The sequence below is a fragment of the Ahaetulla prasina genome, chromosome 6 (assembly GCF_028640845.1).
Source record: "Ahaetulla prasina isolate Xishuangbanna chromosome 6, ASM2864084v1, whole genome shotgun sequence".
NCBI lineage: Eukaryota > Metazoa > Chordata > Lepidosauria > Squamata > Colubridae > Ahaetulla > Ahaetulla prasina.
In genome coordinates this window covers 97,910,908-97,930,636 of record NC_080544.1, presented here as the reverse complement: position 1 = coordinate 97,930,636, position 19,729 = coordinate 97,910,908, and the positions used below count along the sequence as shown (strand labels likewise).

Here is a 19,729-nt window from a genome sequence, read left to right as displayed (position 1 = left end):
TAAGAAACCATAGATAACTTTGTCTACCCAAAGTTACCACCTGAATTTCCAAAACTGACAAGGAATTTTGTCCATTTTTTTTAACCATTTTATTTTATTTAATCACCTGGAGTTATAATAAATATATATCTTTATCAACAAACATCGAAGGAAAAATAGAATGGGAGAGTATTCTTTTATTTAATGATTTTCTGATTTACCATGTAATTCAGTGATTTATTTATTTTATTTATTTATTTTAGAAAATTTATATTTATTTATTTATTTATTTATTTATTCATATTTTTATACCACCCTATCTCCCTAGGGACTCAGGGCGGTGTACAGCCATCTAAAAACAACATAAATATACAAAGTAAAACATTAGTCTAAAAAACTTATTAAAGTTTATTATTAATATCCTGTAGCTGCCTACTCGCTCACAGAGACTCTATGACGATTACTTGAAAATTACCAAAACTATACAATATTCTGAAAATGGAAACAGTATGAAAGAACACGAAACAGATAAAATGCACATATTACAGTAAAATCTTGTTAACAGAAGGAATATAGATCATTTTATAAGTGACTTTTTTTTCCTTAAATAGACCTGTAAGTGTAAAACGTTTTAAATTACTTAAGATAGAACAGTTCTATCATTCTGGCATACTTTCAGTAGCACTTTATCTGTAAAAACATTCTTAATCAAACTGAAGGAATTTCTCTTTATTACACTGTTCGAGGGACTCAAAATATGTCCTTTTATCCAGGCCATTTAATATTTTGATCATTTGATCTAATGACTCATGATTTCTTGTTTTAATGATATTTTTATGATTATGATTGCTTCATTACATTTTTATAAGCTTCCTAGACTGATCAGGGTTTGGGGCATCATACACATTTTAAATAAACAAACAAACTTACACATGCAGGGATGAAATGCTACCAGTTTGGACCGGTTCGGCCAAATCGGTAGTGATGGCAGCGTGAGGCTCCACCTACCCGGCCGGTCGTTGTTACTTCCTATTTTAAACAGGAAGGAACTTGTTTTTTACCCTCTGCACATGCGCAGAAGGGTTTGCACATGCCCAGAGGGTCCGCGCGCGCGCACTTCTGAACCAGGAGGGAAGGTAAGTAGATATCATCCCTGTACAAATGAATAAATGTGAACAGGAGAGACCTAACCAAACATCATTCCATTGAAGATAATATTGAATAATTTCTTGTGGTGGCATATCTAAATAAGAAATCAATACTTATTTGTAAGAAATACATCACTATCATAAGAATCAAAATGTAAGTTTCAAGCTATTTCAAGCCATTTGTACTTTGAACATCAATGGAAGCTCTTTAAATTTTCAAATAGGGTTGGATAATCAGAATAGTGGTTGTATTTTGAAGTTGTTGTTGTTGTTTTCCAATTATTTTACCCTGCAAGAACCACAGGGTGATTTCATCATAATGGCTAGGACTAAACTGTTGTCCAATTTTAGAACTGAGTGGAGCTTAAAATAGGTTAACTGAATTCACAATTAATGCCCTGATTTTGTATTAAGTTGACCAAAACATGCCAAAGAAGCACAATGTTAAAACATTGTAATTTTAAATAATTTGCTAAATAATTGCAGCAAATCCTGAGGTGTTCCAACAGACAAACATGGATCTCGCAAGCTAAATTTGCTTGTGTGTCTGTGTGAGTATATGTATACACACACACACACACACACACACACACAATTAGATTAGATTAGATTAGATTAGATTAGATTAGATTAGATTAGATTAGATTAGATTAAAATTCTTTATTGGCCAAGTGTGACTGGACACACAAGAAATTTGTCTTTAGTACATATGCTCTCAGTGTACATAAAAAGAAAAGATACATTCGTCAAGAATCATAAGGTACAACACTTAACGATAGTCATAGGGTACAAATAAGCAATCAAATCATACTAGGAAACAATCAATATAAGTCGTAGGAATGCAAGCAACGAAGTTACAATCATACAACCATAATTGGGAGGAGGTGGGTGATAGGATCGATGAGAAGATTAATAGCAATGCAGACTTAGTGAATAGTTTGACAGTGTTGAGGGAATTATTTGTTTAGCAGAGTGATGACTACACACACACACATTTAGCATGTTTTATTATAACCCAGACAGCTATAGGGCATCCAGCTATTCAGCCATTGGGCAATTTTAAACTTTTAACACATTTTTAGAAATATATTTCCAAAGGTGTTCCAGAAACCCATTATCATGAATTATAGACCAACTAAGTGCCACATGATGGGGTGAGCTCCCGTCATTTGTCCCAGCTCTTGCTCACCTAGCAGTTCGAAAGCATGCAAACGCGAATAAATAGGTACCACTTCAGTGTGAAAGTAATAAGAGTTCTGTGCACTTCAGCATGTGGTCACTCTGGCCACATAAAACACAGAAATGTCTTTGGGCAGCGCTGGCTCCCTTGACTAAGAAATGAAGATAAAGCACTGCTCCCTAGAGTCTGACAAGATTGGACAGGGGAAGCCTTTATCTTTATATTCTGGATTAGCAAAAAAGCCAGGCTAAAATCTTTTCCCTATCCATATTTTCTTGATCTGCTAGGATTGCTTTGATTCTTGAACATTAACTTTCCTAACAGAAGCATCGCTTGAACTTAAGCTAGTGTTTCTAGTAATACTTTGACTTTAGCTTCATTACTAGAATCACTAGAATTCATTACTAGATAAAAGAGATCTGGAATAAGAATTTTGAGCAGATGTTAGAAGTAGGTGCACTGGGTCTGGTTCATTTCTGCTTTCCTCTTCCAACTGGAGGTCAGCATTCCAGGTCTACTCATCATCCACATTTTAGCTCATTTTAGATGTCTTTCTTCCTATTAATACATTTTTCCCAGGGCACTTTTTGAACTTCTCTAAAACTTTGGTACCATTTCGTCTCTCTTATCAATGTCACTTATAGCCTGAACATCAGAAATAATGATAATCACATCATTAAACCAAAAGAATACTCTGCGAGAACATCATTTCATCTTTAGTCTCAGGGACAATTATCCCTCTCAATGTTCCTTCCTCCCCAGTTGTTTTATTTCTCGGTATCATCCAACAAACATGTAGGAATGGTTAATTGGGGAATTCATTATAAAGAAAATAATCTACCTACTTTGTCAAAAAAAAATCAAGTTCATGTTCCTAGCATCTGATGATGATTTATTTTAAATACTAATTAAACCTTCCTTCCTTCCTTCCTTCCTTCCTGCCCTTCCCTTCCCTTCCCTTCCCTTCCTTCCTTCCTTCCTTCCTTCCTTCCTCCCTCCCTCCCTCCCTCTGTCCCTTCCTTCCTCTTAGGCTAAGAAAAACAAATAGTCTTATTAGAATTTGAAAGAGGAACAATAACAAATAGAGTTTTATCCTTTTTTCCTCAGCAAACATTACCAATAATACAACTTGATGCAAATCATGAGAACATCAGAAGATGTCAAAAACCTTAGCAAATATTTTATGTATTAGATACCAGTTTGGACTGGAGAGGCAACGCAGTATTAATCAATTTTAAGTTCAAGATTACGCATCCCTGAATATGGGTTTACAGTGTAAAAGAGAAGCCTTTGGCTTTTGTATCTTTGAATGGTAGCTTTGCTTTTTTAACCTCTACTGAACGTTTTTTTACATTTCTACATCACTGGCTTCTGGTGGCAGGAAAATCAGTGATGTCACAAGGGGGCCGTGAAAAAAATACAGAATATATTTCAATGCAGTACAATAAACTATGAAATCATCATGTCAACAGTGTGCCTTCAGTAATGACTAGCCCTAATCCCTCCTTAGATGGGCAATGATGGAAGAAACTGCTCCTCCCAGCAACCAGAACAGGTAATAAAACACAAAGGCATATTGTACAGTGACATGACTTCATTTAAAAACTTAGTATAGCCTAACAAAGACTCAAATATCTTTCAGTGAAGTATGGAGAAAAAAAATAAAGTTTAATTTTCTTTAAATTGTTCTGACAGCCAATCTCATGTTCCAAACATTAGACATCTGATGAAAGTCTTGATAACTTTAGCTCTTTATGTTTGAGGAACTGATGGGGAAACTTCAGCTTGAAATATACTCTTTATCTAAGCCACCAAGCTACTTCACGTAAAAGGACAAAAATGAATCATTTTCTGAGGGTTAATAGTTATAGTTTAGCTGTTTTGGGGAGCCTTTAATTCCAAAACTACAACATACCATCCAACCAATATGTGTAATCTGTATTCCCTTGCAACTGTTGAAGGCAAATCAAGGCTGTGCCCAGTGGTGGGATTCAAGTAATTTAATAACCGGTTCTCTGCCCTAATTATTTCTTCCAACAACCAATTTGCCAAACTGCTCAGAAAGTTAACAACCGGTTCTCCCAAAGTGGTGCGAACTGTCTGAATCCCACCATTGGCTGTGCCTGGATGTGAAGATATGTGAACAGCTTAAACTACACAAAGACAATATAATTTAAAAATTCTCAATTATTTACTTAATTGGTGTATGAAAAAGAGAAGTAAACATATACACAAACCCCATATAATTATATAGAAAACCTCTGTGGGGGTATGGCAGTGACGACATAACCAATTCAGCTACCCAGGCAATTGTCTCTGGTATTGCTTTATACAGATGTTAAAGGAACCAGTGAATACATGGTGTGGGTGTTGCACAATATGTTTAATAATTTAATAAAAGTTTCAATTATAACAGCTTAATATACTGATTATTAAGAAGCTTAATATATTGATACAAGGTGAAAATATTGCATATACATATACTCATGTCTTTCTCTGGGTTTAATATTAAATCTAATTAAAAAAAGTTGTACTATATATTTGGAATAGCACTAGCAACAACACTTAGACCTATATACTGCTTCATAGTTTTTTTTTACAGCATTTTCTAAGCGGTTTACAGAGTCAATCTATTGCCCCCAACAATCTGGGTCCTCATTTTACTGACCTTGGAAGGATGTAAGGCTGAGTCAACCTTGAGCCTGTCAGGTTTGAACTCATGGCAGGGGGCACAGTCAGTTGCAATACTACATTCTAACCACCGCACCACCACAACTCCTCTGGATGCCCCCCTGGAACATCTTGCCACTAGAGGGGAGACTTTCCTCCATCCTTCTCACCTTCTGGAAGGGCCTTAAAACAATTAGCCCTGCTAATTGTCTGTGTTCCCGATGAGAATGTGCTATACTGGAGGTCATTGGTAGAAGATAAAAGGCCAACCCTGTATTGTTGATGCTTTTGGTTTTCAATCTCTATTTAATCATTGCTCACTTTAATGCTTTTATATTTAAGTTTTTTATGACACTGTAAGCTGCCCAGAATCACTTTTGATAGTTAGATGGGCCGTGTTCTGACCAGTGGTGGAATTCAATTTTTTTTAGTACCAGTTCTGTGGGCGTGGCTTTCTGGGCGTGGCAGGGGAAGGATACTGCAAAATCTCCATTCCCTCCCCACTCCTGGGAGAAGGATATTGCAAAATCTCCATTCTGACCCCACTCCAAGGGAAGGATACTGCAAAATCCCCATTCCCTCTCCACTCCTGGGGGAAGGATATTGCAAAATCCCCATTCCCTCCCTACTCCTGGGGGAAGGATATTACAAAATACCCATTCCCTCCCTACTCCTGGGGGAAGGATATTACAAAATACCCATTCCCTCCCACTTCTGGGGGAAGGATTGCAAAATCTCCATTCCCACCCCACTCTGGGGCCAGCCAGAGGTGACATTTGCCGGTTCTCCGAACTACTCAAAATTTCCACTACCAGTTCTCCAGAACCTGTCAGAACCTGCTGAATAGAATCCCTGGTTCTGGCCCAGCCTTCACAAGCCCCACTCCACAGCCTACTCATGAGGTGAAACCCCTTTTTATTTAGAAAGGCAGGAACACACGGCATTCACTGAGAAATGAACAGGAAATATCCAGGAAAAGAAGGACACATAAACAAGCCCTTCCCTGGCTGGGATAAAAGGAGGAGGGGTGTGGGAGGGGTGGTTGTCGGAGACATCCATTCATTCTCCGGAAGAGTTCCCTCTGGCGGATTCCTTGACAGGATTTCCTTGCCACTACCCAGGTTGGTCAGGACCCAGGTTGGCTGGGATTGAAGTGACAACTGAGGCTCCCTGTGAGGAACTCAGAGACTGCTATGGCTTGTGAATCACCTAAGGATGTGCAACCTGGACAAGCCACATAGGAAGCATACAAATGTAATAAACACATTTAAATTAATAAATAAATATTTAACCTACTGAAGCTTGATCCACACGCATCAATTGTTTTTCTTTCTGCCCAGACAGTCCCTGGTAGCTGAGTTCCATTTAGGATGGGGAAGTGATCAGAGCTAGAGAAAGCCAGAGAGCAGAGGAGACAGGACAATGTATTGTTCATGACAATATGGTCCCTCAGGTGAATGATGATGTCCTTAGCAAAACACCAGAAGCAACCCTGTAGCTACGGCTGTTTCAAGCAGATTCACAAGATTCCTGGGGGAATAAACCTTTATGAATAATGTCTGGATTATTCCCAGGGAGCCTCGATGCAAATATTTATCTGCCTCATGTTGTCACTGTGCTCATTGAGAATGCAGTCTGTTGCTCTGCCAAGGCCCCAAACTAATATCTAACCCAGCTTGGGAAGAGAGTTACTAAAAAAAACACCACTAAAGTGTTAGGAAGAATATCAGAGGTGGGCTGTTGGGGGTTCACAGGGGTTCGGGAGAACCTCTAGCTAAGATTCTGTGCAATTTGGAGAACCCCCATATCCCACTCCTGGCTGGCCCCGCCCAGCCAGCCCCTCCCAGGAGTCCCCACGCGGCCCATTTTGGATCAGATAAGTGCAGGGCGTGCATGGAGGCTCGGGGAGGGCAAAAAAACGGACCTATTGGAAACTCAGGAAGACCAGAAACGGGCATGTTTCTGGACTCCAGAGGGCCTCCGGAGCCTGGGGAGGCTGTTTTTGCCCTCCCAGAAAGCCTCCAAAGCCAGGGGAGGGCAAAAACGCCCCTGCCATGGCCCACAATGGCCACGCCCATCCAGCAACCAGGCAGAAAACCCCTTGCTAAAATTTTCAAAGCCCAACCCTGAATTTAAGGCAAGTGCCCCAGGTGTCAGCTTTGGAAGCCATACTAGGCCGAAGCCTTCCACACACTGCCACTTTCTCCTCTGTGGGAAAGGAGGGGAGGAGGGTGGTAGTGCAAAGGGATGATTACAATGTCGACTGGCGACCCCCAGGGGGAGGGCCTTCTCTGTGGGGGCTCCTGCCCTTTGGAATGAGTTGCCTCCTGGGCTGTGTCAACTCCCCGACCTCTGGTCTTTTAAACGCGAGCTCAAGACCTTTTTATTTCACCGCGCGGGGCTAGCCTGACGAAATTTTTAAGTGGGGGTTTTATGATGGTTTTATCTTAGTTTTAACTTTATTAGGCCATTTTATAATCAGTTTTTTAATATGTTTTTAATTTTTGTTCATGTTTATGTTGTTTTATTTGGCTGTAAACCGCCCTGAGTCCTTTAGGAGAAGGGCGGTATAAAAATCGAATAAATAAATAAATAAACAAACAAATAAATTAGACAAAACAACATTCTTCCTGCCGGTCAAGGTCAGGCTGGGTTCGCCTCTGGAGAAGGAGTGGCTGGAGTGATGCTTCGACATGGGTCAGTTGAGGATTGGAGCATATGACCGGCAGAGGGGTCATGAGGGTGGAGATTTTGGGGTTTGTATTATTGAGGGAGGAAGCAGAATCCCCAGTTTCGATTTTCCTCCAGTTGTGCCAGCTTACCTATGCTAGTAAAAGAACTTTGAAAGATGTTGGCTTCGGAGTCTTTTCTGCAGGAGGGGTTTTCTGGAACATTGACAACCAGGGTCATGTGATCACCTTTTGCCACTTTCCGTCAATGGGGAACCCAGATACACTTAACAATTATGTCACTAACTGCAGTCTTCCCGTTTACAACCGTGACAAGAAAAGTTTGTAAAATGGGGCAAAAATCACTTAACAAATGTTTCATTTAGCCACAGAAATGTTGGGCTCCACTGTTGTCGTAAGTCAAGGACTACCTGGGCAAAGACCAGGTCTCCATAAATGTACTGTTTGCCAAAGGCTGTGATTTTGAATGTTCTCTCTGCCTTTCCACAATTCAGGAGAGTGGAAACGCCACCGAGCTGAATTTCAGGTGAGAAATACAGGTAGTCCTTGATTTACAATGGCTTGTTTAATGACCGTTCATAGTTGCGACAGGTTGAAAAAAGTGACCGACGACTGTTTTTCACAACTTGCAACCATTGCAGTATCCCTATGGTCACGTGATCAAAATTCAGTTGCTTGGCAACTGACTCATATTTATGACGGTGGCAGTGCCCCAGATATGGGATCACCTTTTGCAACTTTCTGTCAATGGGGGATTCACTTAACAATCGTGTCACTAACTAAAGCAGGGGTCTCCAACCTTGGTCCCTTTAAGACTTGTGGACTTCAACTCCCAGAGTTCCTCAGCCAGCTTTGCTTTGCTGGCTGAGGGACTCTGGGAGTTGAAGTCCACAAGTCTTAAAGGGACCAAAGTTGGAGACCCCTGAACTAAAGAACTGCAGACTTCCCCTTTACAACAGTGACAAGAAAGTTTGTAAAATGGCGCAAAATTCACTCAATAAACGTCTCGTTTAGCAACAGGAATTTTGGGCTCAACCGTTGTCATAAGTCGAGGACTACCTGTGCAAAGTCCCACTCGGCAATCAATGGGGATGCCTTCCCAGCCGACCTAACCCTTTGTGAGATGAAATAAAACATATGATTGATGAACGATTCTAAAATGACCTAACAGAATTTCTGCAGAAAAAGTTATGCATCCATTCTTAACCGAATTTGCTCTCCCCTGTGAAAATCAGGCTGGGTGGGTTACAAAAAGACCAAAAGAACTGGATACTTAATTTTATATATTCAGATGCTATGAACATAGCCTTCTGAAGAGCATTGATTCAACCATGCTAAATTGCTCTTGAAACTAAGAATAAAACCTCTATTTAGCAGAGGAACATGGGAAAGGCGTATATGCTATTCTCAACTCTCTGGTAACTGTGAAAAATATGAATGTCCTAAGGAAATTTAAAATACTACCCACTAATACACCTCTTATTAATTCTGAAAAATTCTCGGTGGACAGTGGGGTGCGGCCCCCGTCCTGGCCCCCAAGGAAGCCGCCGCTCGCCCGGTTGCAGATGCGGAGTGGCTCCGCTGAGGCGATCCCCACCCACCCGGGGCTGCGGGCCGGCCATTCCGCCACTGGGCTGTAGGGGGCGCCCAGGACGCCCATGGCTCCAGCCCGGCCCACCAGACAAAGGAAGAGGCGGGCGGGCGGCGACGCCCATCGCCCCACGCGGGCTGCAGCCCGGAAGCCAGGCGGGCGAGGCGCCTGCTTCCCAGCCCCGCGATCCTCTCCGGCGCGGCGCCTGCACGCGCTCAGGGGCGCTATTGTCGCGGATGATGGTCTGCAGCTCCCGGATCTGGTCGTTCATGGGCAGGAGTTTGAGCTGGGCCGCCGCCGATCCCGCCAGTCGTGACGCCGCCGCCGCCGCCGACGTGGCCGTGGCCTCCTCGGCGCCCGTCGCCCGCACAGCAGCCGTTTCGCCAGCGCAGCAGCATCGCTGCCGCCGCGCTGCTGCTGCTGCTGTCCGGCTCAGGCTGTCACCGCTGCCCGGGCCGGGTCGGCGGCGCAGCTGCCGAGGCCCGCCGCCGCCGCCGGCATCCCGGCCTCTGCCCCGCCGGGCCCACACGCCCGGTCGCGGCAAGGCATCACCTCCATGCGCCCGAAGCAGCGCCGCGCGCCCGCCACACGCTCCGCTTTACCTCAGCCGCGGGCCCGTGTGCCGCCCGTGACGCGCCGAGCTCGCCCGCTCCCATTGGCCGCCGCGCCTGCCGCCGCGCGCCGCCACTCGGGCGCTCGAGGAGGGGCCGGTGCCCGCCCACTCGCCCCTAGTTAGCCCGTCCCTTTCTGGCCTGGGTGGGAGCGCGTGGCACACCTGAGTGGCTGCGAGGCGGTGCGGGCCTCGCCTGGGCCTCCCGAGTCCCTCCATTGGCTGCTGTGTCTCCTCAGTGGGAAGAGAGTTCGCGACGGACGCGGAAAATCCCAGTAAATACATGCTGTTTGCCAAAAGCTTGACTTTTGATGTAACTGGGGATGCTGCGAAGGTCATAAATGCAAAGACTGGTGGTAAGTCACTTTTTTCAGTGCTGTTGTATTGGTCGCTAAATGAGTGGTTGCAAGCCGAGGATTACTGGTAGCCGCTGTCAGTATTTAGGTCTCTATGTATTTAGGTTTCTATGCCCATAGCCACATCCACTCAGTCACATGAGGAGTTAGCCACGCCCACCAGTCACATGACCACCAAGCCACACCCCAAAATAAGCCACGCCCACAGAACTGGTACAAAATTTTTTAGCCCCCCCCCCCCCCCCCGTGGCCCGGGCCTTTGCTTATTTTTCTGTATTTGGCCCTCACTCAAAAAACTTTGGACACCCCTGTCCTAAGGAAATTTAAAATACTACCCACTAATACACCTCTTATTAATTCTGAAAAACACAGGCAATCCTTGACTTACAACCAGCCCTTGCACTTAGGACTGTTGCATCATTCCCACAGTCTCTGAATCAAAACTCAGACAATGGGAAAACAGCCTGTGTTTACAATGATTATGAAGAAGGACCCCAATATAGGGTATAAGGTGAACCCCAAAAGCTAGATCTTATAAATCTGTATCGCTTATAGAATTCTATGTATCACATAAATGCAGAAGTGTACTGCTTGGCAGAGATATGGTGTTGCCAGCGTTTTGGAAAGTACAGAAAGATTTCTACATGTTGTTCTTTAACCTGTTTACCAGTTTGTTCCACTAACATGATTTTGTAAGGAAAGGGTATCGAAAATAACAGATGTATCAAGAGGGTGTATGATATATTCCATATATGGACAGTTGTTTTTGATAACCACTTAGGCTAATTTCTTCTTTTCTATTATGATACTTTCTGTAACCAAAACTACAAAGAGTGATACTTGGGCGTTGCCAGGGGCTCAGACCTTGTTTTCCACATGAGTGGAGGTCTCATCCTTTTTGAACAATAAATTAAATAAATAATTCTTGTTTCTCTAATCCTTCGTGGTCTTGTCTCCTCAATTGAAAACTTAAATTTTCTGCAACAATTACAGCATTCCACAATCATATGATTGTCATTTTCAACCTTCCTGGCCATCTTCGAACAAGCAAAACCAATAGGGGAAGCAAGATTTCCTTAACATTGGCATGATTCACTTAACAGTTGTAGTGCTTCACTTAACAACCATGGCAAAAAAGATCACAAAAATCAGGCCTGGCTCACGGCTTTGCTTAATAATGGAGATTTTGATCATAATTGTGGTAATAAGTCAGGAACTATCTATAAACTAAAACTAGTGAAGGAGTCTTGTACTACTTAAAATGTGCAACTAGGTTAAACATTACTAGTTGTGTGTGTGTGTGTGTGTGTGTGTGTGTTTTCATTTCAGAACTTGATTCCTGCCAAATTAGCTCAACTCTAAAAAAGAGTAGAGAATGCAAGTCTTTTGTAAGGGATAACCTGGCTGAGCCTGAAGGAGGGGTCAAACCCATCATCAGCCTCAAGTCTCTTCTCACCCAGAAGCTTCAAGTCCCTTCACACTCACCTTGAACTCTATTGATCTTTAGCTACTGCCAATTTGCTTGGACCATTAGTAGTTCAGATTTTTGTAGAGAGCTTTAGCTTGCAGTAAACCTTTACGGGTCTGGATGGGGAGAAACAGGCTCAAGCTCAATCCCGCCAAGACAGAGTGGCTGTGGATGCCGGCATCCCGGTACAGTCAGCTAAATCCGCGGCTGACCATCGGTGGCGAGTCATTGGCCCCGATGGAGAGGGTCCGCAACTTAGGCGTCCTCCTGGATGAACGGCTGTCTCTAGAAGAGCATTTGACGGCCGTCTCCAGGAGAGCGTTCTACCAGGTTCGCCTGGTACGCCAGTTGCGCCCCTTTCTGGACCGGGATGCCCTATGCACGGTTACTCACGCACTCGTGACGTCTCACCTGGATTACTGCAATGCTCTCTACATGGGGCTCCCCTTGAGGGGCATCCGGAGGCTACAGTTAGTCCAGAATGCAGCTGCGCGGGTGATAGATGGAGCCCCTCGTGGCTCCCATATGACACCCATCCTGCGCAGACTGCACTGGCTTCCTGTGGCCTTCCGGGTGCGCTTCAAGGTTTTGGTGACCACCTTTAAAGCGCCCATGGCATTGGGCCGGGTTATTTACGGGACCGCCTACTGCGACCGAATACCTCCCACCGTCCCGTGCGCTCTCACAGAGAGGGTCTCCTCAGGGTGCCGTCAGCGAGGCAATGTCGTCTGGCGACGCCCAGGAAGGGCCTTCTCTGTGGGGCTCCCACCCTCTGGAACGATCTACCCCGGACTTCGTCAGCTTTGGACCTTCGGACCTTCCTGGGCTTAAAACATACTTATTTAATTTTGCAGGACTGAGCTAGATTTTAAATTTTGGGTTTTAAATTGGGTTTTATTTCTATTTTTTAATTGGACGGGCTTTAGAATAAGTTTTTTAAATGTTTTATATTGTATTTATATTCTATTTATCTGTTTTTAGTGCCTGTAAACCGCCCTGAGTCCCTTGGGAGATAGGGCGGTATATAAATATGATTAAATAAATAAATAAATAAATAAATAAATAATATTCATTTGAACTGCCTGGGTTTCCGGATTTCCTGCACTCAATATCTATCAATTCATCCAAACATGTTCTTCACATGTACTGTTTAGAAAGGGACATTCTTTGTATAGCAGGGCCAGCAAGGCAGGAAAATAATTCTCACCACCTCATTAATATGGTGTATTTATTTCTACAAAATTAATTCTTGCCTACTGATGTATTGAATACAACCTAGCACTGACAATGTTACATAGTTATGGTAATGAAACATCTGCAAGAAAACAAGCAAGCTCAGAGAGCACCAAGGTCCCCTCGTTTCAACCACGAACTACAAATATTCTCCTTTAATGCATCAAATAGCCTATGAAGACAATTAGTTCAGTGGTGGGATTCAATTTTTTTTATTACCGGTTCTGTGGGCGTGGCTTGGTGGGCGTAGTGTGGCTTGGTGGGCATGGCAGGGGAAGGATACTGTAAAATTTCCATTCCCTCCCCACTCCAGAGGAAGGATAATGTAAAATCCCCATTCCTTCCCCACTCCAGGGGAAGGTAACTGCAAAATCCCCATTTTATCCCAATCAGCTGGGGACTTGGGAGGCAGAGAATAGATGGGGGCAGGACCAGTCAGAGGTGGTATTTAAGGTTCTCCGAACTACTCAAAATTTCCGCTACCGGTTCTCCAGAACTGGTCAGAACCTGCTGAATACCATCTCTGAATTAGTTGCAAATCAATGGCTGCAGACAGAATGTTGATTATATTGTAAACTTTCATATCCAATGCTTTTGTCAGCATAGTTTATGGGAAAGATGGAACTCTTATAACAGGCATATTCTTCTGTCTCCTTATTTCATGATTCCTCACATTATTTGCTGGATTTAATGAAGTCTTTCTTTTGCACCTCCAAATATATTTTGATTGATTAACAAGAAATTAATTATTTTTTTTAAAAAAGTATGTTATCCAAGATAAACAGACTTTATTCCCCTTGGGCCATTCCAAATGGAACAGAATCTTCAAAAAGACAGCCAATCTCTCTTGTACGATTTCTGTAATGATGCTATGTGAGACAATGAATACGTGCTGACATTTTGCTTAGCCCTGTGGGTAGCTTTGCCAGAGCAGATTTGAAACCAGACCTGGTTTCATCTTTAGCAGCTGTGAAAATCTAGACTAACAATTAAATCCACTGTTTGCTTTCATAGAGGTCAACAATTATGGAAAAAAGGGACTGAAAGATCCCAGATAATATTAAGGCATAGGAGCTTAGAAAAATGGTCTTGGTGGGTTAAATCACCTATGCAACTTAGTTCAAGAAATTTGGAGAGCACATGAAGTATAAAGGTTTTAGTGATTGTATGGCAGAGGTGACAAACATGTTAGAAGAACATAGGACTAACTCTGTAACTAAATGTCCCAAAGGTGCTTTTTCAGGAGGCAACTGGACTTTTCTGTTTTTTCTTTGAAGATGTTTCACTTCTCATCAAGAACCTTCTTCAGCTCTGTCAGGATAGTGGAGAATCTCTACAGGCTTTTATCTATACAATTTGGGATGCACACCCTTTGAATGGCATGGGAGTAGGAATTTGATTTCCAGAGGGAAAAAAAATGCTGACTATAGGAACTAGGAGCACTACTCAGGTGACCCTGAGGACACAGATAAATCTCCAAGTGCTTCAATGACTATCTAAAACCGTAGGGCCGTGGTGGCTCAAGGCTGTAAGAAGCCTGTTATTAAAACCAGCTGCCTGCAATTACTGCAGGTTCAAGCCCCACCAGGTCCAAGGTTGACTCAGCCTTCCATCCTTTATAAGGTAGGTAAAATGAGGACCTAGATTGTTGGGGGGGGAATAAGTTGACTTTGTAAATATACAAATAGAATGAGACTTGCCTTACACACTGTAAGCCGCCCTGAGTCTTCGGAGAAGGGCGGGATATAAATGTAAACAAAAACAAAAAACAAAACAGGGGTGTCAAACTCAAGGCCCAGGGGCTGGATCTGGCCCACGGGGTGCTTAGATTTGGCCCACAGGGCCACCCTAGAAACCACAAAGGACCATCCTGCAGTGCCTCTGCCAGCAAAAATGGAGCTCACACCCTCCCAGGCTCCATTTTTGGCTTCAACAGCTTCCTGCAGCCTTCTGCCAGTAAAACCGGAGCTCGGGGGACACACGTGACCCCCCAAGCTCTGTTTTCAGTGGCAGAGGATGGCAGGAGGTCATCACAGCTGAAAATGGAACTCTGGAGCCCATTTTCACTGGCAGTGCTTGGGCCAGCACAGACGTTCCCCGACACAAGTGACATCAAGCTGGCTATGCTCACCCTGGGCATGCTCATCCCAGCCCCCGAGGTCAGACACAACCCTGATGCGGCCCTCAATGAAATCGAGTTTGACATCCCTGCTCTAAAAGGATGCAAACGACCAACTGCCCTCAAGGATTATAAATTCTTCCATTCCCCACTATCCTGTCAGAGCTGAAGAAGCTTCTTGGATGAGAAGCCAAACATCTTCAAAGGAAAAAAATAGAAAGCAAGCATGTTCAGTTGTCTCCTGAAAAAGCACCTTTGAGACAACCATGACCTGGATGACTGAGAATCTCTACAGACGTCTGTAACTGAATACATTTATGGAGATCAAAACACCAAAATCAGTCTTCGAATTCTCCTTCTACAAAAATCTCAAATACTAACTAAAAAGTAAGGTCTCGTTCAAATCAAGTTATATGCAAGAGTGGGATTCTACCGGTTTAGACCGGTTCGGAAAAACTGGTAGCTCCGACGATCAGCTGGGAGCGAAGTGGTTCTCTCCAATGATCAGCTGGGCCCGTCTGCCCACCCCTGCGCTTTATTTACTTTATCTTTGCAGCTGATTACCACGGCAGAGCGGATTGCCGTGCCTCAGCAGTTTTAATTCCCTAGCACTAACAGGGAAGTTGATTTTCCTTTGAACTGCGCACATGCGCGTAGCAATCACTGAACCGGTTATTAAAGCGGAAGAATCCCACCACTCACTATATGGATTGATTCAACTACAACAAATTAGTTGATTCAGCTACAACAATCTAAGAATGGAAAACAATCAAATATTATCTACTATTATCTACTTTCTAATATTGACCTCACCCCATTCCTAAGAGGACCATAAGGGGCGTGCATAAGCGCACAAACGTGCCTACCATTCCTGTCCTATTGTTTTTCTTCTTATTATTATATATATATGCTTATTCCTCCTAATATTTACTCATATATATGTTTATACACTATATAATCTTTTTGTATGATACTTATATATATTGTTGTGACAAAATAAATAAATAAATAAATAAATAAATAAATAAATAAATAAATAAATAAATAAATACTAATATATGTATATACCTAAGTAGTTACAGAGTTAAGTGATATGTTCTTCTAACCCATCTGTCACCTCTGTCATACAATCACTAAAATCTTTATGCTTAATGTACTCTCCAAATTTCTTGGACTAAGTTGCATAGATGATCTGACTTGGTTAGTTCTTCAATATATTTAAGCCTGTCAAAATACTCTTAAGGTGATGTGACACACTCCTGCTATGCAAAATAAATATTCTCTCTCAGTCTTCTCTTCATCTAAATTAGGTTAAAAAAAAAAGAAGAAGAAGAAGAACTGAGGAACTTCAGGGAATTTGCTTCCTGTTTCAGTCTTTGAGGTGGCTTCTTTTCTCTAATTGAGCAAATTAAACTGGGCTGAAAATCTAATCCCTGCATTAGTCACCATGAAGAATGTAATATAAACAGTACCACAAGGAATATACTTTAATCTCCAGCGTGTGCTCATGATGAAGTAATCACAGCCATCCACGACATGTATAACTTATTCACATTTGTTCTCATCATCCTTCTTAGATCTTGCCAACTGACTCTTAACAAAAGGAATCATTGTCCCACAGCACAGAGTGGAATCACAAATGAGCAACGGGAAAAATTCACTGGCACAAAGTGAATATGGTAATAAATATAAATGGCAACAGGTGAGGAGAACTCAGCTTTTGATCTTTATTTTTTTTTTTAAGGAGAACAATGTCACTCTTTCCGCTACATCCTAAGTAATGACATGTAAAGTATTTTAGAACACACAATATAATTGATAAGTAGAACTGTTATATAATTAGATATTTTCTTGATTAAAGGGTAAGTAGAAGCAGTGCTGAAGTAAAAAAAAAAAAGAACGGTGTGCTTTTAGATAATAGGAATATCTATTACCCAAGACTTTGTCTTGAAAGTTGGATCAGATGTAGCAATGATATGGAACACTTTCCTGCATCATAAATGCAACATTTGAACAATGTAAGATACTCTGCTCTCTTTGGTAAACTGCATATTTTATAAGAGACACTATTTTAAGATAATAGCTTACTTTTTCCCCCAAAAAGAAATTGTTCCCTTTTTCTGCACAGAAGACAGAATTTTAGTATATGGAATATGTTTAAATTCTTCTCCAACATCTAGCTGATTTTTTTTTAAAAAAGAAGCAGTTTGATATCATCATTACTTTCATTTTAATAAGAATTATTAACATTTTTATTTCTTGAATTAATTGGGTTCTACATATTATTTGCCCACTGTTAGGTTTCAGAATAGATGTACTAAATAATCCAGATGCTAAAGATATAGCAAAATAAATTTAGAAACAGCTTTTCGTGGCACTGATTCTGAGATGAAACATTAAACATTAGAGCTACAATTTGCTAAACTCAGAATATATAATTTCTCTCTCTCTTTCTCTGGCTCCCTCATCATTAACCATATATTATTGCTACTCTTTCTCTCAGAGTTGGGTTTCAGCAGGTTCTGACCAATTCTGGAGAACCAGTTACAGAAATTTTGAGTAGTTCAGAGAACCGGTAAATACCACCTCTGACTGGCCCCACCCCCATCTATTCTCTGCCTCCCGAGTCCCAGCTAATTGGGAGGAAATGGGGATTTTGCAGTAACCTTCCCCTAGAGTGGGGTGGGAATGGAGATTTATAGTATCCTTTCCCTGCCACGCTTAATATCCTTTCATGCCATGCCCACCAAGCCACGCCCACAAAACCGGTAGTAAAAAAATTTGAATCCCAGTTTGAATGATATATACACAAGGAACTATTTCTTTATTTAGCATATGGCATATTATACATGGATTAGCAATAGAATTTCAACTAGATTAGTAGATCCCAATAAAATATAAATGTCAAAAAGATCTATATTCAAATATCGATGTCTAGGCCATCTAGCCATTAAAGCATAACATCCTTTATATTTTTTTAAAAAATCAGATACTGGATTGCTATATGCACTTAGTTTATAGCCCAGTCATGATATGTTCTACAGTTCGATGTGGGACTCTGCAATCTCACTAAGGGGGGAATACTATGCCACATTTCTACTGGGAGTCTCAGCAGATGCCATGTGAGATGCAAATCCTACTGTAGATTGTCTATTGCTGATGAGGTAGTTCAAAGCAGGGGTCTCCAAGCTTGGTCCCTTTAAGGCTTGCGGACTTCAACTCCCAGAGTTGAAAGTTGAAAACCCAAAGCTGGCTGAGGAACTCTGGGAGTTGAAGTCTGCAAGCCTTAAAGGGACCAAGCTTGGAGACCCCTGGTTCAAAGCCTGTCCCCTTTTTGTGGGGTCATTTATAGGTCTTCCTATAACTAAGTGTTCAGCAACCCATTTGGCTTTCCACTGGGAATTAAAATTAAAGTTAACAAGCTACAGAAGGATGAAAGAAACAATCTAATCTACAAAATCAATGTTAACAACTGCAACCAATTCTACATGGGACAAACATCATGTCAATTAAAAAACAGGATCCACGAACACCGGCTGGCAGTCAAACGCCACAACTCCGAATCCTTAATCTCTACTCACATCGACATCAAACAGCACCAGTTCAATTGGGGCAATGCAAAAATCATTGGCCACGCTACCTCCCACCATGGTCGTGAGCTCATTGAAGCCTGACACTCCACAAACAATTGACCTACAACCAGCCCATGAGTTCCTAAGAATCCAGATCAACTGTACAGCTAACCAGAGACAACACCAACCCCCAATCAACCCATGCAAGCCTCCTCCACTGGCACTTCTCCCAATGACCCACACCTGAGGTAACTTCCCCATTACAAGACCCCCACTGATGACTCACATCTGACCCATCACAAGACCCATTACAAGACCCTCACTTGACACACTCCCACATGAGATGACTCATCACAAGACCATCACAAGTTCCTCACTAGACACACCTACACATAACTCATCACCAGACCTACTGACTACATAAAACCTGTTGTGACCCAGACCCAAGTAGGTAGTAATAAACTTAGTCTGTGGAAAAACAAACTTTATTCGAACTGCTGGGAATTACTTCATTCCCAGCGTCGTTCAACTCAAAGTAAAACAAATGCCTCCCAACACAAATTCCTCAGTTTTCTAACAAACCTTACTCCAATTAGGCAAACTGCCAAAGGCCCTTCCTGGCAAACATCCAGAAGCCACAAAAACAAAGACGTACATGAAGCAGAAGATGGAACAGAAGACGCAGCTACAACGTTGTTTTCCGGCAAAGCTGAAACACCAGTGCTGGTCTGTTTTAAGCCTTATGGGAAGGGCTAATCATCTCTTGTCCCTCCTCCTGGGTCGTCCTCTCTGCCTGAGCTGCTCTTGCCTTCTGGCAGCTCTTCTCATGCGTGCATTAGGAACAGGCTCCTCCTGTTCCTCTGCCTCACTACTATCAGTCTCTGGAGGCTCTGGAGTCCGCACCTCACTTCCTGATGTCCTGGCCTCACCTCAGCCTCATCACTGTCCGACTTCATTGCTCCATAGGCTGCTGATGGACCACAACAAAACCCTTATAAACAGAAGAACACTGACATCCACTAAACTCTGCTGAAGATGTTAGCTAGCCTGGTAACAAAATGTTCAGAAACCAACCCACAAGATTGGAGAATGAATCTTCACCCTCATCATGTT

The 19,729-nt window shown here is 42.5% G+C and overlaps 1 protein-coding gene across 5 annotated transcripts in view; it reads right to left on the bottom strand.

The window, feature by feature from the left end:
• Positions 1-19,729, bottom strand: part of NAALADL2 (N-acetylated alpha-linked acidic dipeptidase like 2) — an 828,713-nt gene that overhangs the window by 316,402 nt on the left and 492,582 nt on the right. The window lies entirely within an intron of this gene.